Genomic DNA, 27,573 nt, shown 5'->3' with positions numbered 1-27,573 from the left:
ACATATCCACTATTCTGTAAGAAATTTGTCCGACAGCTTTAAACACGTTCTTGTGGGTATCTTCAACGATACTTGGAAGAACGATATGGTTCCAGAAGACTGGACAATTCAAACGTTAGTGCCCATCTTAAAAAAACGAAAGATCCTGGAAAAACAACATCGCAAGTTGACTAGCACTAATCTACAGTATATACGCCCATTCACCGTGTCTCTGGGTGACAAAGTTATGGCTAAACGATCCATGCAAAGAGCTTGCCAAACGGCAGTTGGGCAATGGACTTACTCTGTCGTCAAAAAAGTCCGCGGTGGTGATATTCTAGAGGAAAAGGCGGCTTAGGCCTTACAAATTTCCCATAAAGTAGTCGCATGCTTAGCTACTTAGATTCTACTTTGACAGCAAACAATTGTGGAATGACCATATACTGTGTCTAATAAGGAAGGTGGAAAAAAGTACGAATATATTAACAGATGCTAAGGTCTGATGAGGAGCGGAACCGACGATACTTTTGACTGTAGAACGTCCTGATCCGCTCTAGCTACAACTATGTAAGCATCGTCTATGGCGACGCACCGAACCTCGTTTGGCAGTAACTATATGTTCTCCATTACCGGATGATCGGCATAACTCCTCGAGCCATTAAATTAACTCCCGCCAACGCACTGTTAGACAAAGTTTCCGAAATCCCAGTAACGATACGAAGACAGATACTGCCACGTACATTTCCGTTGAGTCGTTTATCGATATCTAATCATTATGCCCAAAAGACAGTGGCTAAATTCTGATACTAACACATGCACCTCACAGATAAAGCACAAACGTAACTCCTCTGCTGGTAAAAAGCTACGGGAAATGGCGAAATCTGTCACCAACAATCGTACAGGACACGAACTTACCTTTCCTTCGGTATTTGTTTGACATTTTCTTTACTGCAGCACCAGTGACATACCTGCCACACGATTTAAGAAACGGGAAGAGCTTCAATTACGAACTGGAGCAATTAATTGAACGATATTAGCCACAACACGCTTACATGTACACGGGCGGTTCTAAAACAGAAGAGGGAATGGGACAGACCTTCTTCAGTCCCTCTAATGGCACTTACGAAATTGTTGCCCTTAACGCTGAAACTTCTATCTTTACAGCGGAGCTATTGGCTATAAGAGACCATTTATTACATCATACAGACATATAAGTTGACATCGATATTGTCTGTCTCTCATAGCGTTGTGCAGAAATTACAAAAATCAAAATTCGGCAAAAAGACAAACAGATGCATTTTCGATATATTGGAGAACATCACACAAACAAGGGAAAATGACAGATGCCCACTTGCTACGAATAAAATGACATTATGGAATTTTACACGAGGAAATAATTGACCACTTAAAAAAGAGAAGCATTACTAAAGAACAATCCATCTAAAACCAATCGCTCATCTGATTTCAAAACTATGATTAAGAAAACAAGTTACCATGAAGATATCCGTGAATGTCACGTGTCTCAGAAACATGACGGCAGACACCTAGCGGCCACAAAACAGGACATCTCTCCTCGGCCGTGGTTAGACTATTTGAAATTAGATCACCGTCGTGTGACGTCTATCATTCGTACAAGGCTGGGAAGGACATTTACATCCAATAAAATTTCTAGTTCCTGGACATTGTGATGAGGATAAAACTAACGTGGTAGAGCTGAATCGTGTAACACTGCCATGCACCAAGTACAACGAAGCACAAGAAGTGCCGCACGGGAAACTGGTTGGAAGCGCTTTTCCCCTACCTACAAGTTTTATCTCCTCACTCTACCAGTTCGATATGAGTAAGTACAATTTGATAACGCAATATTTAACAAAAGAAATTATTGCTCCTTTGTGTAATTTATTTATATTACGGTCTGGTTGTGTACATGTAGACTCAAATTATCTTGAATAAGATCCTCTATGTGAAAACATTACAAGAAGAAACTTGTACGAAATGGAATCTCCTTACTTAGCACTTTGGTCATCTCCAAAGCTAAGCTTACTTTGTCATTTTACTTGAAATCAAAGTACAGTGTTAATTCTTACTTGTTACAACTATTACTGCCTGTATGATCAATGTTGCCTAAAGTCAAACTATATAAAATAAAGTCACAAACAGCTATTACGCCAACTCATTTTTCATACAGAAATGGCTATTCACAGACAAGTCACCGTACGCAGTGGTTACCATTCAGACGTGGTCACATTAAGCGCAGTACAAGAGATAATAGCCGCAGTTACAGTAAAAACGGGACGGCACAAAACCAGCTGATTATGGAATATATAAGAGGCCATCAAAAGGTTTCGGTTTGAGGGCGTTGCTGCTGAGTATCTGCAACGTAAGTGTGGCATTCGTGCCGTTCCGATGTGCGTGCGGAAACGTGAACTATGGAGGCGTAAATACCAAATGCATCCAAACGGGACCAACCTGCTGTTATCCTTCTCTTGGTTACCGAAGGACAAACACCGGCAGACATCCATCGGAGACTGAAGAATGTCTATAGGGCAGCATGTCTGTCGAAAACCATCCCACCACAAGAGGTGCTGCTGCTTCACGATGACGCAGGTCCCCATATCGCAAATGTCGTAACGCATAAGCTCCGTCAACTCAGTGGGAGACACTCGAGTACCCGCCCCGTAGTCCTGATCTCTCTCTATGCGATTATCACTCCTTCGAAGGGTCGACAATTACTGTCGGATGAGGATGTGCAGCAGGCAGTTACGGCTTCTTCACGCAGCAAGGCACGGAGTTTTACCAAACGGGTATCTTCAACCTGTTGCGTCGGCGGGATGATTACCTTAATGCTGACAGCGATTATTCTTGATTAGCATACCGATTCTGGACTGTACAGCCTTCGAATGAAAAATTTTTGATCGTCTTGCGTAAGGTGTGGTCAGAAATTGACTGAAAAGCTTGTACGAGTGTTGCAGGGTAGTTTGTGTTCGGAAATAATTGTTAAGAAAAATATTCGACACGTTGCACCGTTTACGAGTTAATAAGCATTGAAATTAACCAATCAGGCCGTTGCGTGCGCTAATTTCTTAATAGTGTAAAAGTGTGAGGTCGCTCAACCCGGTATCTATATAGCACTTCAAAGAAAGCTTAAGAAAAGTTAATTGGGAAGATGTATATAATGAGCCAAATGCCAATGATAAATGCAATATATTTCTTGACCAACTTACATCCCTTTTTGAACGTTGTTTCCCAAAGAAAATTACTAAATGTAACACCACACACTTCTCAAAGAAACCTTGGATTACTACAGGTACTAAAGTGTCTTCAGAAAGAAAAAGAAAACTGTATGAGACAGCAAGAGCTACTAAAGATCCAGTAGTAGTTTTAAACTATAAAAATTATTGTAACATACTGAGAAAAGTTGTAAGGAAATCAAGAAATATATATGTTAGAGACGAAATTAACAAATCCACCAATAAAATAAAATCAATGTGGAATGTTGTTAGAAAGGAGACAGGAAAAGTAACCACTGGGGTAGGTAGTATTACCATTAAAGAGAACGAGACCATACTAACCAACAGTACACAAGTAGCTAATGTATTTAATAACCATTTCTTAAGTGTAGGAGAAAAAATTGGTGAGAACAGTTCAAAAGAAAAAGCCAGACAGTACATGGAAGAGTCTCCTTTGAAAAAATTTAGTCAGATTAAGTTTCACCTAATAACCTCTTGTGAAATAAGTAAAATTATTAAATCTTTGAAAAATAAATGTTCTATTGCAGTAGACGACATCTCTAATAAGATACTAAAACAATGTGGACAATGTGGAGCAATTGCAGCTGATGGTCTGAGTCACATATGTAATGAATCACTAACACAAGGTATTTTCCCATACAGGTTAAAATATGCCATTGTCAGGCATCTCCACAAAAAGGGGGACAACACAGATGTCAATTATTATCGGTTCAGTATCCTTGCTTACAGCATTTTCAAAAATCTTCGAGAAAGTAATCTACTCAAGAGTGGATAGCCATCTCAACAGTAATGGGATACTTACTATTACAGTTCGGATTTCAAAAATGCTGTTCCACAGAGACAGGAACATACAGTTTCACTGTCCACATAACAGAGTCTTTAAATAGTAAAATATCACCAATAGGAATATTCTGTGACTTGTCCAAAGCACTTGATTGTGTGAACCATGACATTGTTACAAAAATTACAATTCTATGGTATACAAATGGAATAGCAAATGAGTGGTTTAAGTCATACCTATAGAGCAGGAAGAAAAAAGTTTCCTTATATGGGTCAAGTGATTTAAATAAGTTTGCCACTTCATCTAACTGGGGTGAAATTACATAAGGTGTTCCACAGGGTTCAATCATGGGTCCCCTTCTGTTCTTGATGTATGTGAACGACCTCTCTTCTTATATGAAACAGGAAGCTGAACTGACACTGTTTGCTGACGATACAAGCATCATTATTAATCCAGTAAAAGAAACTCCAATTGAAAATGATACAAATAAGGACCTTGGAAAAATCATTAATTGGTTTTCTGCAAATGGGCATGCTCTAAACATTGAAAAAATCCAATTTTCTTTCGCAAAAAGTACAGTTCCTTCAATAAATATAACACATCACCAGAAGTCCTGTAGACAGGGTGGAGCATGCTAAGTTTTTGGGTGTACTTATAGATGAGAATATTAATTGGAAAATTGATATTTTGGATCTTCTAAAGCGACTAGGTTCAGCAACTTTTGGAATCAGAATAATTTCCAATTTTGAGGATATAGCAATTAGTAAGCTAACATACTTTGCATCTTTCACTCTCTGATGTCATATGGAATAATATATTGGGGTAACTCATTTAGACAAAAAGTATTCGCTGCTCAAAAGAAAGTGGTTAGAATAATGTGTGGGGTTCATAGTCGCACATTTTGTAGGCATCTTTTTAAAAGATTGGGAATTCTTACAACAGCCTCACAGTACATTTACTCACTAATGAAATTAGTTCTCAACAACATGCACCAGTATAAAAACAACAGTGACATTCATGATTATAATACCAGAAAAAAGAAAGACTTACACTATCCTTTACTCAACCTATCTTTGGCACAGAAAGGGGTAAAACATGCTGCTATAAAAATTTTCGACAAATTACCAGATGAAATAAAATGTCTGAGAGACAGCAGTAATAGCTTCAAAAATAAATTGAAATCATATCTCCTTGACAACTTCTTCTATACCATAGATGAATTCTTGAACAGCAATAAATAAATCTATAAATATAGTATATGCATTTTGTGTCATTTAAGGGAATGGAGTAAATAATAATTGAAATATAAATCTTTAACTGATCCATTGATAGTGACCGGGCCAAATATCTCACGAAATTAGCATCAAACGAGAAAAAATACAAAGAACAAAACTCGTCTAACTTGAAAGGGGAAATGAGATGCCTCTATGGTTGGCCCGCAAGATGGCGCTGCCATAGGTCAAACGGATATCAACTGCGTTTTTTTTGTTTTTTTTTTAATCCGTGTAGTACTTAAAGAAATATGAATGTTTTAGTTGGACCACCTTTTTCGCTTTGTAATAGATGGCGCTGTAATAGTCACAAACGTGTAAGTACGTAGCGTAACATTCCGCCAGTGCGGACGGTATTTGCTTCGTGATACATTACCCGTGTTAAAATGGACCGTTTACCAATTGCGGAAAAGGTCGATATCATGTTGATGTATGGCTATTGCGATCAAAATGCCCATTGGGCGTGAGCTATGTATGCTGTTCGGTATCCTGAACGACATCATCCAAGTGTCCAGACCGTTCGTCGGATAGTTACGTTATTTAAGGAAACAGTAAGTGTTCAGCCACATGTGAAACGTCAGCCACGACCTGCCACAAATGATGATGCCCAAGTAGGTGTTTTAGCTGCTGTCACGCCTAATCCGCTCATCAGTAGCAGACAAATTGGGCGAAAGTCGAGAATCTCAAAAACGTCGGTGTTGAAAATGCTACATCAACATCGATTGCACCCGTACCATATTTCTATGCACCAGGGATTGCATGGCGACGACTTTGAACGTCGTGTACAGTTCTCCCACCGAGCACAAGAGAAATTACGGGACGATGACAGATTTTTGCACGCGTTCTATTTAGCGACGAAGCGTCATTCACCAACAGCGGTAACGTAAACCGGCATAATATGCACTATTGGGCAACGGAAAATCCACAATGGCTGCGACAAGTGGAACATCAGCGACCTTGGCGGGTTAATGTATGGTGCGGCATTATGGGAGGAAGGATAATGGGCCCCTATTTTATCCATGGCAATCTAAATGGTGCAATGTATGCTGATTTCCTACGTAATGTTCTACCGATGTTACTACAAGATGTTTCACTGCATGACAGACTGGCGATGTACTTCCAGCATGATGGATGTCCGGCACATAGTTCGCGTGCGGTTGAAGCGGTATTGAATAGCTTATTTCATGACAGGTGGATTGGTCGTCGAAGCACCATACCATGGCCCGCAAATTCACCGGATCTGACGTCCCCAAATTTCTTTATGTGGGGAAAGTTGAAGGATATTTGCTATCGTGATCCACCGACAGCGCCTGACAACATGCGTCAGCGCATTTTCAATGCATGTGCGAACAATACGAGGGCGAACTACTCGCTGTTGAGAGGAATGTCGTTACACGTACTGCCAAATGCACTGAGGCTGACGGACATCATTTTGAGCATTTATTGCATTAATGTGGTATTAACAGTTAATCACGCTGTAACAGCATGCGTTCTCAGAAATAATAAGTTCACAAAGGTACATGTATCACATTGGAACAACCGAAATAAAATGTTCAAACGTACCTACGTTCTGTATTTTAATTTAAAAAACCTACCTGTTACCAACTGTTCGTCTAAAATTGTGAGTCGTATGTTTGTGACTATTACAGCGCCATCTATCACAAAGCGAAAAAAGTTGTCCAACTAAAACATTCATATTTCTTTTCGTACTACACGAATACGGAATAAAAAATGGGGGTTCCTATTTTAAAAAACGCAGTTGATATCCGTTTGACCTATGGCAGCGCCATCTAGCGGGCCAACCATTGCGCCATCTGGTTTCCCCCTTCACGCTAGACAAGTTTCGTTCTTTGTAGTTTTTTTGTTTCACACTTATTTCGTGGGATATTTGGCCCGGTCACGATCAATGGACCACCCTATATTAAAAAATCTTGTTTCATATGTGCATTCTTGTGCACTTGATACGTTCCACATCATGAAGGCTACCGTACCGTGCTATTGATCAATGGAACACGCAATCAACTAACTAACTATTATTTCTCAGCACAACCTAACCTGCAACACCCTTACAAGCTTTTCACACTGACCGCCCTGCGTTCAACGAGCCGGAGTCTATAAAGTAGAAACCGCTGAAGGGATCATAATGCCGTAATGCCATTGGCTACGGAAGAATACCTGGTCCCTAACAGACCGCTGAGGCCAAAACTGAGTCATGCTGAAAACGGTGAAATGGAAGCTTCAAAAGAAGGGCGAAGAGGAGTAGTTAGTTTCCTTGCAGCAAAAGGATTGTGGAAAACGGAAATTCATCGAAGAACGGCACAAGTATAAGGAGAGCACAAGCGATTCAAGGAATCTAAGCGTCACCTCCTGATAATTGTAATATATTAAAATTCAAGAAAAAGGAATCCACAGCCTCCAAAGATCTCAGATGTTATAAACATTATAGTCTCTGTAATGTTCTTGTTATATTTTTGTCTGAAAAACTTTTTATACGTCTTACTTCTTCTTTTATCGCTTGTCTCTTGGCGCCTCGGATGGTAATTCTGTGCAAATTTTTATTAATTATATTTGATCTAAACCCGAATTACAGTTGGTTAATATTATTATTTACTGTCTTAACCTTGCTTTTGAAGGTAGTTTTTAAAACTGTGATCGGGGAGCGAAATCGACGTTCGTGTTGCTAATAAGATGAAGCTTTTAATCAGCAACTGTTGCTGCACCCTAAGTGCATACTGTATGATCAGTAAAAGAACCTGTGTTTTTTTTCGAATTTGGTTTCCGAAGTCCGGCCCATTTTAAGAAACACTGCTCTTCTACGCAAATATTAGCGTTGAAATACTTACGATTCTTTCCACAGTCATTAGCACCAATAGTCACAAATTGTGCTGATTAACAAATTCGTTCCCCGTTAAGATATTTCCCTCTTCTTTTTTGCTGATCATATAAAACAAAAAACATTTAATCATTTGCAAGAGAGAGAAGAGAAAATATGTATATTTCGTGTCCAATAAGCATACGGAGTCATGAAATTTATTACGATGGAAATGAGAGGAATCACTCCACGAAACGAAAATGAAATTATTTTTACGAGATGAAATTAACAGGAAACATGATTAAGAATTAGAGAATGCTACCAGTTAGTAACGACAACAGATCTTGTTTTATCCTAACGTTCTTACAGATTGTGACATCGAAATTTTGGTCCATTACAAGGAAAAAAAACTATAATGAGGTAAATTGCATTACACAACAGGTTTATTATCACAAGACCCATTGAAGCGCCAAAGAAACTATAGGAATGTGTATTCAAATACAGAGCTATGTAAACAGGCAGAATACGGCACTGCGGTCAGCAACGCCTATATCAGACAAAAAGTGTGGCGCAGTTGTTCGATCAGTTACTGCAGCTACAGTGGCAGGCTATCAAGATTTAAGTGAGTTTGAACGTGGTTTTATAGTCGGCGCACGATCAATGGGACACAGCATCCCCCAGTTAACGATGAAGTGGGGATTTTCCCTTACGACTATTTCACGAATGTTCCGTGCATATCAGAAATCCGAAATGTTCCATATCGCTGCGACCGGAAAGAGATCTTGCAAGTACGGGACCAATGACGACTGAAGTGAATCGTTCAACGTGACAAAACATGCAACCCTTCTGCAAATTGCTGCAGACTTCAGTGCTGGGCCATATAAAAGTGTCAGTGTGCGAATCATTCAGCGAAACATCGAAGGCCGAAGGCCCACCCGTGTACCCTTGATGACTGCGCGACACAAAGCTTTACGCCTCGCCTGGGCCCGTCAACATCGACACTGAACTGTTGATGACTGGAAACACGTTGCCTGGTCGGACGAGCCTTGTTTCAAACTGTATCGAGCGCATGGACATGTACGGACATGGAGACAACCCCATGAATCAATGGACCCTGCATGTCAGCAGGGGACTGTTCGTGCTGGTGGAGGCTCTGTAATGGTGTGGGGCGTGTGAAGTTGCAGTGATATGGGGCCACTGGTACCTCTGGATATGACTCTGACAGGTGATACGTACGTAGGCATCCTGTCTGATCACCTGCATCCATTGATGTCCGTTGTGCATTCCCACGGACTTCTCCAATTCCAGCAAGACAACGCGACACCCCACACGTTCAGAATCGCTACAGAGTGGCTCAAGAAACACTCTTCTGAGTTTAAACACGTCCGCAGGCCATCAAACTTCCCAGACATGAACATTATTGAGCATATCTGGGATGCCTTACAACGTGCTGTTCAGAAGAGATTTCCACCCCCTCCTACTCTTAAGGTTTTATGGACAGCCCTGTAAGATACATGGTGTCAGTTCCGGCCAGCACTACTTCAGACATTAGTGGAATCCATACCACGTCGTATTGCGGCACTTCCGCGTGTTCGCGGGGGGCCTCCACGATATTAGGCAGGTGTACCATTTCTTTGGCTCTTCAGCTATAATGGGGAAGTCGCGCTACACTGCTACTTGCTATACGCGCGATGCTTCATTGTTGATCTCGATGAAAAGGCAAATATTGAGCACTGTTAGCAGGTAGATACTTTTCAAATCATAATTTATTTAAAATTGTTTCCAAAGTCTTTTGTTTCAAGTCGTGTTATGGTAAAAATATGAATGGCTACGGAAGAACGGAAGTTGAAAATTCACACATTTCAGAACAGGGTGTTGGACTGCGCTCTGAAAGCGATGCAAATACTTCAGTTGGTAATCTTTTATGTGAAGTCGATTCTGAGCTACATGATCCTTTATGTAGTCCATCCGTTCAACGTGAAGACGTTTCATATGAGGTGAGTGTTCAAATGGACAATATTTCATGTAAGACGAACGTGCAAATAAGTGATAAGCCAATGAAACTTCATATCAGCGCACACTCCGCTGCAGAGTGGAAAATCTCATTCTGGAAGTGATAAGCCAAGTGTATCAGTTACACTAATGTTAAAAATTTAAAGGCAATGGAGGACAACATAATAGCGCAGCTACAGAAGCAATTGGCGCAACAACAAAAAATTTCAGAATTACAAATATAACCCAATAAATTATAAAAACAATCCAATGAATTGCGAAAACAATTCAGATTCAGAAAAAACTGAATACCAATTTTAACAATTTGTTACTGCAGTATAATACTTTAGCAGATGATTCACAATTAAAGAAGGCTTATCGTGGTCTCCTGGAAATAGTACAGACTTTGCCTAAAGAATAAAAAAATTTAAAGCAACTACAGTCAAGTCAGAAAATAAGGTCGATACATTTCTGGAAGAACAGGGTGGTAAAGTACAAAAGCAATTTAGTGATCGGTGTTAGCACATTGTTAATGACTTTTCAGAGTTGCTTTCACACAAAGCAAAGGCAAATTAATGATAAATTAACTTCAGAATCAAGATGAGTTGTAAGTGAAACGATCACAGTAGCTATGTCTGAAGGAGACAGTTCTGGCGAATCGGTGAAGTCCGAACTGATAAAAATAAGTCGCTTTAAACAAAAATTTACCGGAATATTGTGACAGGTGACTACACTAATTACAACAGTGGAACAGAATTGCCTGCGCTTAGGGGCATAGTTCGGGGTACTTCGTCATATACTAATAAAGTACGTGATACACACATCAGTCCTGCTGCGTATCACGCAACGTAAGGTAATATAATGAATTCCAGTGATTCATTGCCAAACCGTATACCACAACGACGGAGCAATGCCTTCACTATCTTCGGTATTCCTGAAGAAAGTATAATTAAGCACAGAAAATTCCACGTCTTCTTCTTCAGATAGCCTTACGCCACATCCTGCTGAATTCATAAAGGCTAATGGGTGTGCTACCTCAATCCTGGACTGAACAACAGAAGATTCGTTTCGCAACATTATACGAACAAGGTGTGGCACCCTTTGGACTACGGACACAGTAAAACTTTGGCAAACTTAAGGACAGCTTGAAAGGGCCTTTCTAGCAAAGTACTCGTCAAAATGCCCTCGGGAAAGACTTAAGAAATAGGTACCCAATCTTGAACGTTTCCATACTAAACAGGGTAGTCTCCATAGACATTCTGAGAAAAATTTAAACAAAACTCGTTATTGGGAAGAGCCTCTTTCTCAGAAAGACATGTTAAGGATTTGAAAGGCAAAGTTGCCTTTAGATATTCGCGAGAAATTAGCACAGGTACCGGATGAGTACTTAGAGCATGTTTTGTCAATACTAGATTCAACGGACATGATACATGAGGGCGTAAAGGTCAATAGCAACAGTAATGGCTACAATGACGCGCCGCTGCAAAATCAGCTGCCCCCGTAGTGCCACAGCTCGGTTGGCGGAATGACAATCACGCTACCGAGCCTGCGATGTTACTTGGGTTTGCGGTGCAGCGTAAGGATCGCTGAACCTGAATCATAATAGTAGCACAAAATACAATAACTGGTATCGTCCTGGTTACCTAGGTAAAGGAGGCAAACAGTTTTATGGGAATAACAGTTACTGCAATTCGCATAATGCGAATCAGAACCAAGAAAATGTAATACTCACCCACCAAATAACCTGACGTAAAATGATGCACCACGTGCGAAATGGCAAAACCACGGCCTGTCGGTAAATATCATTGAAGTGAACAATGAGTTATAGGTGACAAGTAATAATGAAGCTTTGTCAAACTAATTCTGACCTCATTAGCCCTCCAATGATCGTTTCACAGTGTGGGCGCAATCAAGGCAATCAGGCCAATTTGTTAAGATACGATGAAGGTACTTATATAAGAGATGAATTAACTATGGATATAAACACATGTTCTAATAAACTCAGGTGTTACTTCAATCTTCAATCAAGGTCATAGTTGGTGAAATTCATACTTCAATTATTGTAGACACAAGCGCCACTGTTAATGTTATATTACAGAAGTTATTTACCAAGATTAAGGAAATCAAGTGGCGACTTATCCAGTCCAAATCTCGCGTATAACTGGGGCTTTCGATGCAAAGTCGCAGCCTGTCAAGTGGCACACAAGCAGATGTCACAATTGAAAATAGAATTATGTTATGCCAGTATCTAATTTTGAAGGGTTTCATACTTGAATGTTTGCTTGGCATGGAATTTTTCTGGGAAAAGGACACAAAATGAGACTTTCCTTTGGGTAGGAGCTATCTGGCCACCGAAGTTGTTATAGTAGCTGACTTAATGCAAGTCAGTAACATACGGCAAATACAACAGGGTATTAAAGTAAAATGCTGCAAACGCAGAGTGCTCCTGTAAATATTTATTGAAGTCTCTATTGTAAGAATGAAGATAATGAAGCTTACATCAATGATAAAAGCAACGAAATCTACGTATTTTTGTTCAGAGTAACAACATACGATATGAAATGTACTGATGAAGTATTTATATCGATTTGACGAAAAACCAGGTGTAGTAAATGTATACTATATAAACGTGATGTCACGACACATTTTGCCGAAACTCCTCCTCCACTCCAAGGGCGAAATGAGAGGCTGTCACCTGGGGAATAAAACTAATGCTTTGATGGAATGTCACTGAACCATCTCGCTCCTTGCGTTGTATTCCATTACTAACTACAGAAAAACCTAATGGCCAAATTCGTTTAGCCCAAGATCCATGCACCATTAACAAAATAATTGTGCCAGCTCGTACACAGCCTGAAAGTTTAGATGAACTGATGCAGAAATTCCGTAGTGTGCAACTTTTTACTAGCACTGATCTCAGATGTTCATAATAGCAGGTCTTGCGTCCAAAGAATCAACGTAAAAAGTACATGGGCTTTGTTCATACTGGTAGAAGCTATCATTTTCGTGTACTATCCTTTGGATTCAAAGTAAGTTCCAGCGCGTTCATTGCTTCTCTAAATACAGTTCTAGGACCCAACCTCCTACATTAGGTTTGGACGAGATCTTAACTGCTACTTTAACGTGGGAGGAAAATTTTGATTTACTGGATAAGATATACTCTTATACGAATTTTCACAGGCTGGAGTGACAGTCAACCTCCAAAGTCAAAACCTGGTAGAGAAGAAAATAAATTTTTGGGACATATTACCTCTCCCTCAGGAATAACACCTGATCCTATCAAAATAAGTGCAATAAAGAATTTCCTTGCTGCTAAGACAAAGCTACAGCTAAAGGCTTCCATTGGTTTATGTTCATTTTTCAGTCGTTTTGTACCAGATCAATTGCTCAAAAGCACAGCACTGCTAAATTTGTTAAAGAAAAATGTAGTATTGTGTTGGACAGAAAAACGTCAGACAGATTTTGATGATATAAACCTGCTTTTGTAAATTCTGAAATCTTGTCACGCCGACATGAATTTAGATTTGCACATACGCATCTTTTTCTGGACTTGGAACGTGTTCGTTTCAAATGCCTGTAAAGGGCAATAAGGTTAAAGTAAAGATGATTAGTTTTGCAAGGAGAACACTTTCAGTATGCGGATGTGCATATTTGGCTACTGAACTACACCGAAGCGCTAAAGAAAATGATATAGATATGCGTATTCAAATACAGAGGTATTAAACAGGCAGAATACGGCGCTGCTGTTGGCTCGATTACTGCTGCTACAATGGCACGTTATCAAGATTTAAATGAGTTTGAACGCGACGTTACAGTCGGCGCATGAGCGATGAGACACAGCATCTCCGAGATTGCGATGAAGTGGGGATTTTCTCATACGACCATTTCATGAGTGTACCATGAATGACAAGAATCCGGTAAAACAGCAAATCTCCGACATCGCTGCAGCCGGAAAAATATCTTGCAACAAACGGGGCCAACGACGACTGAAGAGAATCGCTCATCCTGACATAAGTGCAACCCTTCTGCAGAGTGCTGCGTATTTCAGTGGTAGGCCATCAGAAAGTGTCAGCGTGCAAACCATTCAACGAAACATAATCGGTATGGGCTTTCGGAGCCTAAGGACCACTTGTGTACCCTTGATGACTGCACGACACGAAGCTTTAGCCCTCACCTGGGCCCGTCAACACCGACATTCGACTGTTGATGATTGGAAACATGTTGCCTGGTCGCACGAGTCGCGTTTCTAACTCTATCGAGCAGATGGACGTGTACGGGTATGGAGACAGCCTCACGAATCCATGGACCCTGCATGCTGGTGGAGGCTCTGTAATGTTGTGGGTCGTGTGCAGTTGGAGTGACATGGGACCCCTGATACGTCTAGATACGACTCTGACAGGTGAGACGTACGTAAGCATCCTGTCTGATCACCTGCATCCATATATGTCCATTGTGCGTTCCGACGGACTTCACCAATTCCAGCAGGACAATGTGACACCCCACACGTTAAGTATTGCTACAGACTAGCTCAAGGAACACTCATCTGAGTTTAAACACGTCCGCTGGCCACCAGACTCCCCAGACACAACCTTTATTGAGCATATATGGGATGCTTTGCAACGTGCTGTTCAGAAGAAATCTCCACCCCTTCGTAATCTTACGGATTTATGGACAGCCCTCCATCACTACTTCAGACATTAGTAGAGTCCATTCCACGTTGTGTTGTGGCACTCTGCGTGGTCGCGGGGGCCCTACACGATACTAGACAGGTGTACCAGTTTCTTTGGCTCTTCATTGTAGAACCTTAAGCTGTAATATGGGCCTTCAAGAAGTTTAACTATTATCTTTAAGGCAGACACTGTAAGGTATTTTGCGATCAACAGCACTCAGATTTTTCAGCTGCAAGTTAGTTCATGCTCGAATCACAAGACAGCCTTTCTTCAAGGTTTTGACATAATGCAAGTACATGGTGAGGATAACGCAGCAGCGGTTACCTTGTCACACCTACCGCAAGGCCTGATCTTGCTGATATATCAGAACAAATTACCTGATTCTCCTGTTGAAAGACACACATAATTGGCAATACCATTTTGATAAATGTACTAACATAGTCATGCTACAGGATGCAGATCCTTGATGGCACAAAGACACTACTCACACAAAATCCATCTGTACAGCTCAATCAACAGCACAAAATGCAAAATAATGTATTGTAATATTTAAAAAATAATTTGTGTATGTTTACACCTGATGCTTGCAGGAGCATTTTAGTTTGGCACACACGTTACTACTATGCATCAAAATGTCTAAGGAAACAGGATCTTTATTTTTATTTTCCTAATATGCGAAGGTGTGTAAAGCAATTGTTGAAAACTTGTCAGATCTGTCAGACAACTAAACCCAGAAACTAGGACTGGTACAAAGAACTACACCCTATATTAAGAATTCAATCTTTGCAAGTAGTATTCGTCGACGTTTCTGAACCTGTACCCTCTGCAAGAGGTGAAGTTAAATACTTAGTGGGCCTACATGACCTTTTCTCGAAATATGTTAAACTGTATGCAATGAGGACCACAGTGTCTGCCATCATCAGAAGAATTCTTAGAGACTGCATACGCACAGGCCTGTTACATTCCTAATCATTCCTATCAGACAATGCAACAAACTTTACGCGCAAAAAATGGAGAGATTTTCTACAGGCTTGTGACATCAAACACATTTCAATATCAAAATTTCATCGGCAAAGTAACCCAACTGACCATATTTTAGAGAATTTAATCATTTTGTATGAACTTTTACAAGTACACAACATACAAGTTGGGTAGAATTCATCGAAGGATTTGAGCACATGGTAAAAAACTTGCCAATTTACACTACCCCATACACACCCTCAGATCTCTTAATGAACAATACAGAAATTAACGATTGGGTAAACCTACTGCCACTCCTGACGAAAGAACAATTAACGCTGGAAGAAAGGTAAGAAATAGCCACTGAACAGGCTAGGATAGGAAGGAATGGGTACAATAGAAAGCTAGGGCGTGTATAGGAATACTCAGTTGAAGAAGCGATGCTATTAGAATCACTTCCAAGATCATCAGTTCTAGAGAAAAGAAATAGTAAATAACAACTACCGTACAAAGGACCATATAAGATCGTATGGATCCCGCATCTGGGAGCTACTCTTTGGCTTCTCCGAAAACAAAATTAAAGTTCTTTAAAGTCACAAAGATTTGAAAAGGTATCTGCACGAGTATTAGAGATGATTGCTTTTGTCTGAATTGAGAATGTGTAAAAGGTATAAATCTTTAATTAGTAACTCATGTAAAAATATACTATAAACGAGTTCTCATATGAATGGTCTTGCGAGGATGTACTAATTTATGTACAGCGAATGGTACATAAAACTCTGAACTGTTTTGCCGTAAATTTGCAAACAAATATGTTTCCGTGTAACTATATAAACCAGAAAGAACAAAAGTATACAAGTAGATTGTAAGAAGATGTACTTCATGTACAGCATATTCATATGTCACACTGATGCCTACAGTACTTTAGATAAAGAAGCACAGTAATGTAATACTAGAATAAGTCGAAAAAAACGGGGAAACTCCCATATTCTTTGCTACAAACTAAAGGAGTAGATTTTTTTTTATAAAATGATGACTACTTTTCCCATTGCAAAAGATAGTGCTTTTATGTGTGTATATATTAGTTCTTAGAATTTTTATGAATAATCACTGGTTGTTTTACAGTGACATTGAAATGACTAACGTTAATATGAGCTCTCAAACAGAGCACAAAATGTAAACATAGACGATATCATTCATGGTTTGGTACAGCAGTATAGTTCTCTGATGGACTGCATTTGTAAAATGAAAATTCAGGAGCCTAAATGACCCAAATTTCAGTTCCTTAACTGTAAATAGATACGTAAATAAAGTAAAATGATGGACGAATATTTTAGTGAGGACCTTGTACGTACAATGCGATATGATGCCCCTCCGATTGCGTGTATTTTTTTGTACACGTACACGGTAATTTTTCTGCTTTGAGCAGATGAGCCGCGTTAGAGGATAGCTAAAGAACTATGGTCCAAACTTTTCGTGGTGAGTCCGTATAGCGGTACATCTCTAAAACAGAATCACCTGAATCTAACCAGTAGCTCAACGAAAAAAGGGTACTTTATGCTGTGTATATTGTAGTATCGATAGTTACGATGCCACGGCTAGGCGCAAGTTCGTAGATTGGCACTACGGCACCGACACAGATGACAGCTCCCTCTAGCCGGCGCTGTGCAGCTCTACGAGCGCCGCTCCAGATTCGGTCCATTTGATTCCTAGTGGACGACCAAGGAACATTGTTTCTATTTGAGCCACTACAGATTTTGCGTTTGTAACTTGACGTACAGCTTCGCACCTACGTGCTCATCTCAACCAAAGTTACGCAAGCCTACTGTAATCCTAATTCTTCCTATAGTAAAGGTGATATAAAGTTAAACGCAGTACCGAGGCATTTCACCTTTTCCTGCTCCTACTCACTTCCTACATTCGGCCTTCCCTTCAGTTTACAGGAGCAGACCCGCGCGCCGCCTTCCAGGCGGGATACAAAATATATAATTTTGTAAATAATGGCAAGAGAGTGTACTGTCAGATGTGACACTAATATCATTCGTGCAAATATAAAAAGATTTTAGTTGCAATATGGCTAACTACTGACGGCCGTGGGAGAGCCAGTCCTGACAAAACTCTACCATCTGGTGAGCAAGATGTATGAAACAGGCGAAATACCCTCAGACTTCAAGAAGAATATAATAATTCCAATCCCAAAGAAAGCAGGTGTTGACAGATGTGAAAATTACCGAACTATCAGCTTAATAAGTCACAGCTGCAAAATACTAACACGAATTCTTTACAGACGAATGGAAAAACTAGTAGAAGCCAACCTCGGGGAAGATCAGTTTGGATTCCGTAGAAACACTGGAACACGTGAGGCAATACTGACCTTACGACTTATCTTAGAGAAAGATTAAGGAAAGGTAAACCTACGTTTCTAGCATTTGTAGACTTAGAGAAAGCTTTTGACAATGTTGACTGGAATACTCTCTTTCAAATTCTAAAGGTGGCAGGGGTAAAATACAGGGAGCGAAAGGCTATTTACAATTTGTACAGAAACCAGATGGCAGTTATAAGAGTCGAGGGACATGAAAGGGAAGCAGTGGTTGGGAAGGGAGTAAGACAGGGTTGTAGCCTCTCCCCGATGTTGTTCAATCTGTATATTGAGCAAGCAGTAAAGGAAACAAAAGAAAAATTCGGAGTAGGTATTAAAATTCATGGAGAAGAAATAAAAACTTTGAGGTTCGCCGATGACATTGTAATTCTGTCAGAGACAGCAAAGGACTTGGAAGAGCAGTTGAATGGAATGGACAGTGTCTTGAAAGGAGGATATAAGATGAACATCAACAAAAGCAAAACAAGGATAATGGAATGTAGTCTAATTAAGTCGGGTGATGCTGAGGGAATTAGATTAGGAAATGAGGCACTTAAAGTAGTAAAGGACTTTTGCTATTTGGGGAGCAAAATAACTGATGATGGTCGAAGTAGAGAGGATATAAAATGTAGACTGGCAATGGCAAGGAAAGCGTTTCTGAAGAAGAGAAATTTGTTAACATCCAGTATTGATTTAAGTGTCAGGAAGTCATTTCTGAAAGTATTCGTATGGAGTGTAGCCATGTATGGAAGTGAAACATGGACGATAAATAGTTTAGACAAGAAGAGAATAGAAGCTTTCGAAATGTGGTGCTACAGAAGAATGCTGAAGATTAGATGGGTAGATCATGTAACTAATGAGGAAGTATTGAATAGGATTGGGGAGAAGAGAAGTTTGTGGCACAACTTGACCAGAAGAAGGGATCGGTTGGTAGGGCATGTTCTGAGGCATCAAGGGATCACCAATTTAGTATTGGAGGGCAGCGTGGAGGGTAAAAATCGTAGAGGGAGACCACGAGATGAATACACTAAGCAGATTCAGAAGGATGTAGGTTGCAGTAGGTACTGGGAGATGAAAAAGCTTGCACAGGATAGAGTAGCATGGAGAGCTGCATCAAACCAGTCTCAGGACTGAAGACCACAACAACAACAACAACATGGCTAACTATATCCGTAGGGACCAATTTGAAGTATATTTGTGTAGCATAAACAATAAGTCGCTAAAATGAAGGCCAGTATCGAAACTATTGTGGAATCTGTTCAATGCACCTAATAACAATTAAATTCTTGTGACTGGAGTAAGGGTATTAACACACTGAGTAACGAGTGAGAGAAATCCAGTGTCTGGCATGTTTTGCGTAATACAACAGGACAGTTTTGCTGACAATGATCCTGTAAACAAATGAAACTTCACTTACCTAGGTTCCAACTCGTGAGTTGCAAGCTGCCTGTGATTTGGTGTGCAGAAGGATGTCCTTGCGTTGTTGGATGAAGAATCCCTCACAAGAACACACGAACACCGTAGCTCCGCACTGCATCGCTACCTGACTGTGAGGCTCAGCTCACAGGAGGAATTTGATTGTTGACGCTGTGTCGCACAGGTGGTACCGTTAAAAGATGTTCCTATGACGCGATCGGCGTTAATATGAAAACAGGACTAACGAGGGAGCATGCTGTGCCCACCATGAAACGTAATGAAATGTGGGACGTACTGAATGCACGTTTGGTGCATAATAAATAAGGACCCAAAAAATTACGTTACAAAATAAAACGAAAAACTATTATAGAAAATAAACACTAAAGCGATGCAGTAATAAGAAACATGTGGTTCTCTTAATTCTATTTCTTACATAATCTATATGTGATCTGTAAAAAAAACTTGCGTTGTGTAATATCGTTTATTTCAGCACAACTGTTATGAACTGTGCGAAGACATTTCTGATTCCACTGTATGATCGTTCATTAAACCAGGCCCATGTTGGACCCCTGTTGCCTGTACGAGTGACAATCCAGTTGGGTCGTGATGCGTCATTCCAATCCAACCTTCCAACTCGTCACCTGGGTCCTATCCTTCTGACAGACATCATCCTGCAACCACTGACGTCACCTGTCACCTTACCATAGTTCCTCGTCAAGTATTTAAAACGTGTTTGCTAATCTATTTTAGATTCTTAGTAACTGACTAACAACACCAATTCTTAGCTTTCATGAAGTGATAATCGAACAGCTCTTTGTTTGTTTGTTTGTATCTGTTACACAAATGCTACGCTCGACGTGAAACAAGAAAAAGATAATGAAATTTATGTACAATGAAAGAAATTTTTTAACTATGTCAGTATGTCTATGTACGTATAAAACAAAGTACATTCTAAGACAAAAAAAAGACACACTACGAAGGAATTATCTGAATGGGACGGGAATCGGTAGATGTGATGCACACGTACAGATAAATAAATGATTACAATTTCAGAAAAATTGGATTATTTATTCAAGAGAAAGAGCTTCACAAATTGAGCAACGTGTTAAACTACCTAGGGCCCTTACCCAAGCACTTATTCGGATTGGCACTGATAAAGTTACTGGATGTCCTCCTGAGGGACATCATGCCAGATTCTGTCCAATTGGTGCATCAGATCATCAAAATCCCAAACTGGTTGGAGGTCCCTGCCCAAAATGCTGCAAACGTTCTCGATTGTAGAGAGATTCGGCGACCTTGCTGGCTAAGGCAGGATTTGGCAAGAACGATGACAAGCAGTCGAAACTCTCGCCGTGTGCGGGCGGGCATCATCTTGCTGAAATATAAGCCCAGGAAGGGTTGCCATGAAGGGCAACAAAAAAAGGCGCAGAATATCGCCGACGTACCGCTGTGTTGTATGGGTGCCGCGAATGACAACCAAAGCGGTCCTGCTATGAAAAGAAAGGACCATCACTTCTGGTTGTCGGGCTGTATGACGGGCGACAGTCAGTTTGGTATCCCACCACTGCCCGGGGTGTCTCCATGCACGTCTTCGGCCTGGACTCTCATTGACTGCGGTCGAATTGTCTTCAGTGATAGGTCCAGCTTCGAATTGAGCCCCCATGACCCGTGACGACGTGTCTATAGAAACGTTCTATTCTCAGATATCGCAAGTCATTACCAGTGTCATACCGAAATATATCTACAGTTCAGAAACACAGGCAGAGAAATATATTTCCTTTCTGGTGTTCATATAATTTGGTCTACTGAACTATTTCAGCTACGAGGCTCTCTGGAAATAACTCCTTAAAGAAATTAAGGGGCCTTTTTCTAGAAACGCACACTTCATTTTTCCATTAAGTGGCAGCATAGTCTGAGCTGTATAATTCAATGAACCTAATCTTTTCGTAGATCATGTTGATGGCTAGCTCTGAGCACTATGGGACTTAACTTCTAAGGTCATCAGTCCCCTAGAACTTAGAACTACTTAAATCTAACTAACCTAAGGACATCACACACATCCATGCCCGAGGCAGGATTCGAACCTGCGACCATAGCGGTCACGCGGTTCCAGACTGTAGCGCCTAGAACCGCTCGGCCACACTGGCCGGCTCTTGTTGATAGTCCTGGCTTAGAATGATCTCTTCGAATTTCTTTTTCAACCTCACTGTTATATATTGTACGTGTTTGACTGTCGCGAAAATCGTAAGTACCACTTATTTCTGAAGACGAATTACAAGTATCAGTGATGCGGTCCATTTCAAGGGACAGGTTATTGTCAAAGTCATCACTCCAACCCAAGTCATCTTCTGACTCAGCCAACAAAATTTGTGTAATATCTACACCAAGACTGAAGTGACAACACGAAGTCCCTCCCCCCTCCTCGCACGCCACCAACTGCTTACACTGTCATCTTACATACATTCTTAAAACTATTATTAGGCCTCATACAAGGTATCTGCGCTATTACACTCCCCTAGGATTTCAAAAACACGAGAAATGAGCCGAAATTTGTGTCCCCTCATTTGAGATTTGAGGATATGATGCATGACAAGTAAATATATATTTTCTTGCTTCATCAACTGAACCATTTACTAAGCGATTATTAAAAACACTTGCAACGTGTGAATTATCAGACACAACGTTGTCATTCAGTTTAATTGTTATGGTAGCTTGTATTACGACTCATCCTATCTCCTGTTTCACAATATCCCATACAGTTTAAATCTTATTATACGCTTTATTAATTTCTACTACGGCATGCACATTTCTGGACTTTTAATGAATTTCTTTAAAATATTGCAGTATTGCAGAGTGTAAGTAATGTCAGTTGACTTATCCTGGCCTTAATTTAAGCTACCCTTTTCCTCTTACACGTGATTTGAATCTCGTTAATTACCCGTGGCTAACTTTTTTATAGTGGACTTTCTGGATAAATTTTAACGAAAGCTACTTTTACATACTGACACAAATTTATTACGGAATACATTGAATTTCACATTAGCATCTTTATATACATACACAGTGTGGACCTTTGTAATCCATAATGGGGAACAACTCAGGATAGAGATGAGATACAACGAAATGTTTTCAATAGAAGTTTTACCGCAGGTGGCAAAGAGGGTAACGCATTGCTCCTGATGACCGCGACTTGAACGTGATTTTCAAGGTGATTTGGAGGTTAAAATGATTTTTTTTTAAACGGGGACCCTATTATTTGATTTAAAATCTGAAAACAGCGTCAAATTTTACATATAAAATTATACAACATTCAAGGTCATAGGAAGGTTCAATGTAGGTCAAATAAGCGAATATGTTTTTAGTTATAGTACGGGTTAACTGAGAATACAAGAGAGATACAGCAAAATACAATGTTCGTTACAAATTAAAAGGGGCGTACCATTACGCATACGCATTATCTTAAAGGTAATTATCGAAGGTCATTGGAAGGTTGAGTTTTGTTTCATGGAAAGCCCTATTTGCGACGTTGGATTTGGAAATGAGAGGTATGAACTTTAAGTTTTAATTAACATGTTTACTGCCAAAATAAATACGCCACCACGTATAAATGCCATTTTGACATTTGCAAGATAGAACAAACATAAATAATCCATTGATTTACAAGTCGTTGAGTGAGTCCCCTCGATCTTCCATTCCTCAAGATGCTTGATTTAATGAGTTTCCATTCCTTTAAATACGTACCTGGAAATTAATCACTCAGCATGAGCTCAAAGTGACCACAGTTTGCTTCAGTACATAAATTAATCCTCCTTAAGAAATGTCTGATAGTGGAAAGCAGGACATCTCATGGAACGGCTGCACAAGCTCTCCAGATATGTTCCATCATGTTTTGCCTTGTCGTTGGCTGCTGCTCGTAATAAGTATTTTTCAAATATACCCAAAGGTAAAAGTCAGGGGAAGTTAGGTCGGGTAAACAAGCAGGCCACAGAATGGGACTAGTATGTCCAATGCATTCACATGGATACTGTTCATTTAAAACTGTCCTTACGGTCCGTTAGTAATGTGGGGGGCACCAACCATTTACACCGACATTCTCTGTCTGGTCTAAGTCAACATCTTAAAGTAAGCCAGGTGAATGGTCTCTTGACATTTCTAGAAAATTTGTTGTTTTACATTGCCATTAAAATATATATATATATATATATGAACCAAACAGACAGCAACTTACAAATCCGCACCACACATTAAGGCTCCAGCGATGTTGATTGTCAGCAGTTCTGTTCAGTGTGGATGGACATCCCACCAGTAATGACAGTTGTGCCTGTTTAATTCACCGTACTTGTAAATGTGGCTTCATCCGAAAACTTTACTGACGTGAATACCTCTTGATGATGCATGGCCCAGTGGCAAAATGTAAGGCATTCTTCAAACTTATGATGTGCTTGTTCTTATATCAATGTGATACCATAAGCATGAAATCTCCTAGCCCTTAGGATTCTGAGATTGTTGATTCTCAAATTTAGTAATGAAAGCAGACTATTATGAGCATATATTATGTTACAATATAATGCCAGCACCTCATCCATTTTTCCTGCCTTCACAAACTGAGATGGTGTACGATAACGTGTTTTCTTCGTTCAGAGGCAACAGTTTATCCATAAAATGTCCCACTCTTTTCAAATCTTAAATCAAATATAAGGGTTCTTATTTAAAACATAACTTTAATTTCCAAATCACCTGAAGAATCACGTTCAATGTCAAAGCCATTACCAGCAATGCATGACCCTCTTCGCCATCTACAATTTTTATCAAAAACATTTTGCTCTATCTCGTCTCTATCCCGAGTTATTCCCTGTTATGGATTAAAATGGATTAAAATGTCCCCAAACCAACTCATTTAACTTAGTCTTAAAACAATGTACCCTGTACTCATCAATAAGACCTGCTGCTTCGTGTGAACATGGTGCAGTGCTGTAAGGTAGTATATTGTTTATTTCCATTAACTGTTCATCATGATCACATGGTCCATAAAGAAATATAGTACAGGTTGATTGTTTCAGCCTGAGCACTGTCTGTGATAATGTTATCAATCAGGCCCCGCTATCTGGCTGCACATGCGTTGAAAAATCCACTAATGAAATCAGATTCAAAGAACCAAATAACGAGTCAATTTATTTTTCCTGTCAGAATCTTTTAAGAAATCTAAAGCACTGTTTCTTCTCGTCTGAAAGGTTGCTCAATAAAGCATCTAGATTTCTCATAAATAGCTGAAAGTATCCTAGAGAGGATCTATAGACTGTTACAATTACAAGAGAAGTATTCTCCAGTAACAACTTATAAGCACATGTTTCTGGATTTTGATCTACAAACTATTCCTGACTCTGTGTCCAACTTTAACATATGTTGCAACTCTGTTTTCTATGTTAACTCTACATGAAAATGATGCTATTCTATAATCCCTAGTATTTAAGATCTCTATCCATGGTACATGGTGTTCAGAGGGCCACAGAATATCTATAGATTCAGAATTTTCCATATCTCCCCATGTGTCTCAATAACCTTAGAAATTCATGTTTCCATCTTTGTACACATTCCTTATCCTGTCTTAGTTCTACATTTTATGGATCCCTCATAATCAAGCAATTTTGTAGGACAAGTCGCATGAGTCATTCTTCATTGGAGTAAACAAAAGTAACAGAAAACAATACAAAAAATATAAACCAATCCAATGCTACTGAAGAAGTGAATCTGACATCAAAAACATCAAATAATCCTCTACAGGAGAAACAGAAGACAGCAAAATCACCATCTAATGATGAGCAAAGAAGAGGAATAAGACAGCAGTTCCAGTGCCAGGAGGGAAGATTACAGCCTCACCAGAAGTGAAGTGCTCAGAATCAAAAGAGCCAACAATGGTTCATCTACAGAAGAGCAATGCAGTGACTCCAGCTCACTTAAGTGATTTTTTTCTGATGAGAGCCAGAAAAAGGACAAAAAGTTCAGTACAGGAGGAGTACATACCTTAGTCAATACATTAATAATTACACATCACAACATTCTATCAATCAAAAACAAACTCTTAAACTTACAAGTAGCTATAGAAAGCAGTGGTATAAGTCCGACTGCTCTCTGTGTAACTGAACATTGGCTAAAAAACAATGAAATAACTTGTATAAACTTAGACAATTATAAGTTAGTATCATACTTTTGCGGAAAGAATTTAAAAAATGGTGGTAGCTGCATATTTGTTACAAATTGCATCTCCTGCCCTGTAACTGCAATTCCATTGGAAAGGTATGCAACTAAAAAACATTTTGAACTTCAAAATGTAACCTATGTAAGGCTTTATACAGAGTTCCCAGTGGTGATTTCAGTGTGTTCATAAAAAATCTTGATAGGCTGCTATCACTATTTTGGAAGAACAAGTTAATTTTATGCGGAGACTTGCATATTGACTCCCTATCTGAATCAAAATATAGGACAGAACTAGAGAGCTTACTTCTAATGTATGGTTTACATAACACAATTAAAAACTATATGAGAATAAGTATGAACACTCAAACTGCCATTGATTACATAATTGCAAATATTCAGTCTGGCAGATATAATAGCCTTAGAGAAGACATGAATTTATCAGATCACAACTCACAGACAGTAATAATACAAGAAGTAGGGAAATTAGATTCACTCAGCTTTATCCCTTACAGATATATCAGAAATTCTAACATAACAGACCTAAAGATAAAACTACAAAATGAAAAGTGGCCAGAAATGTTCTTATCTAATAGTGTTAATGATAGATATAACAGTTTCCTAGATATATATTTACAAATCATTGAAGAGTGTTTGCCAACCAAAACTAAACCAATAAAGAAAAACCGAGGAAATCCGCCATGGCTAACAAAAGGTCTATTAGTATCCCGTAAAAAGTTGAAACTTCTTCATGCAATTTGGAAAGCTCTAGATAGGTCTATTCATTTTGTTGAATATTATAGAGCCCATAAAAAGATTTAAATAACTTTAATAGCTGCAAAAAACTGTACAATGGAAATGTTATTACACAAGCTCCCAACAAAGTCAGAAGCACTTGGAAGATGATAAACAGAAAAACAGGAAAGTCATCAGGAAATAACAATAAAAGCTTAAGCCTAAAAATGAATAATGTTGTAACATAAGATCCAATAATCATTAGCAACACTTTCAACCAATATTTTATCAGCATCTGCGAACAACTTACATAGGGTAACAATAGTGATTCTCTACAAGCCCAAAAACTAGTTGAAAATAAACAAAAGTCACTCATGTTACCTGTATACGGCAACTGAACGAGAGATAAGAAAAATAATAGAGAAACTAAAAAATAAAGCATCCACAGACATAAATTGCCTGTCAAATAAAATTTTGAAGCTAACTACTATGGAAATTGCTAAACCCCTCTGTTACTTAGTCAACTCATGTCTCAAAAAAGAAATCTTCCAATATACAATGAAGACTGCCAGAGTACTACCACTATTCAAGAAAGGTGTTCACGTGTGCCCAGATAATTACAGACCAGTTAGCCTCCTTCCCGTTTTGTCAAAGATCCTAGAAAGAATAATATTTGTTAGGTTAATGGCATTTTTTCATAAAAACTGTATCATTAAAGATAGACAGCTTGGGTTCCAGAAGGAAAAATCTACAGTGTCAGCTGCATTTGAACTTATTAATATAATCTCTGCAGGCATAGATCAAGGCCAAATCCCGGTTAGTGTTTTTTGTGACTTATCTGAAGCTTTTGATCTTGTCAATCACCACATATTAATAATGAAGCTACACCGCTAAGGAATTAGAGGAACTGCTCTTGATATCATAAAGTCATTTCTGCAGAACATAAAACAAGCTGTGGAAGTATCACACAAGCAAGGGAAACAGCTATCAGAACTGCAAGATATAAAACATTGGGTGCCACAGGGTAGTATCCTAGGACCCCTCCTTTTCCTTATACACATAAATGATTTACCTTGTAACGTAGACAGCGAATTGATAATCTTCGCAGATGACACAACAAGCATAACTGTGAGACCGAGCTTACAGGAGGCCATA

Source organism: Schistocerca serialis, chromosome 4 (assembly GCF_023864345.2).
Source record: "Schistocerca serialis cubense isolate TAMUIC-IGC-003099 chromosome 4, iqSchSeri2.2, whole genome shotgun sequence".
NCBI lineage: Eukaryota > Metazoa > Arthropoda > Insecta > Orthoptera > Acrididae > Schistocerca > Schistocerca serialis.
Note: the sequence above shows the minus strand (reverse complement) of the source record.